The following is a 1,075-nucleotide window of genomic DNA, read 5'->3' as shown; positions in this document are numbered from 1 at the left end:
CAACCTCCTTTCTAATATTCTTCTCAATTTCCCTTCTCATATTCTGCGTGATCACGCTTTCATTTCCTCCCGTTTCAATAGACTTGTGTAACCTGACCGCAGGCACTATCAGATGCGCCTTTGTTGGAGCGGTCGTTATGACGGCGATCTGTGCTGTCATAGTATTTGAGTCGTCCTCGGGGTTTCCTTCTTCTGTTAATCGTGCCCGCTTCACAGGCTGTACCGGAACATTCAATTCATGTGTTCCGTCGCTCGCCTTCCATCTTCTGAAGGATGGCTGGTACCAAGAAACCAAGTTCTGCGTACTCTTGCAGTAATGTTATCGCCTCACTGCTGCTGATGGATGATGGTGTTCACCTGTTACTGCTCATTAAAGCGCAACAAGGTACGAGGGTTAGTGTTGAAAGCAAATCGCTGAGGTTGCTGCTGCAGGTGCTGCTGTGGTCGTTGTGGCTGCTGTAGACGCTGCCGACGTTGCCGTTGGTACGGCTGCTGATGCTGCTACTGTTGTTGTTGTTGTTGCTGCTGATACAGCTGCTGTTGCTGTTGTTGCTGCTGCTGGTACAGCTGCTGTCGCTGCTGCTGGTACAGCTGCTGTCGCTGTTGTCGTTGCTGCTGCGGTTGTCGTTGATGCTGCTGCTGTTGTTGTTGCTGCCGCTGCTGATACAGCTGCTGTTGCTGTCGTTGATACAGTTGCTGTTGCTGTTGTCGCTGCTGCTGATACAGCTGATGTTGCTGTTGCCGTTGTTGCTGCGGTTGTCGTTGATGCTGCTGCTGTTGCCGTCGTTGTTGCTGCTGCTGTTGTCGACGTAGTTGACGATTGCAATACGTTGCGTACTGCAGTAGTCTAGTGTATGCCCTCTGTCGTACGACGCGTTGATGATGAAATACGGTTGGGGCTGCCGGTGCTGCTGTTCCGGATGGTGTCGCTGCTCCCTCGCCGTAGACGCTGTTGTTTATACTAACAACGATGGCGTTGCCGACTCTGACAATGACTCGTTCTCTGACGAGAAGGCTGGCGCTTGCTTGATAGCGATTGGGGCTAATGTTGACGGTGATGCTGAGTGGTGACGTG

The sequence above is a fragment of the Priapulus caudatus genome, unplaced genomic scaffold (genome assembly GCF_000485595.1).
Source record: "Priapulus caudatus unplaced genomic scaffold, Priapulus_caudatus-5.0.1 Scaffold51, whole genome shotgun sequence".
In the NCBI taxonomy this organism is placed as follows: domain Eukaryota; kingdom Metazoa; phylum Priapulida; class Priapulimorpha; order Priapulimorphida; family Priapulidae; genus Priapulus; species Priapulus caudatus.
This window is presented reverse-complemented; position numbering follows the sequence as displayed.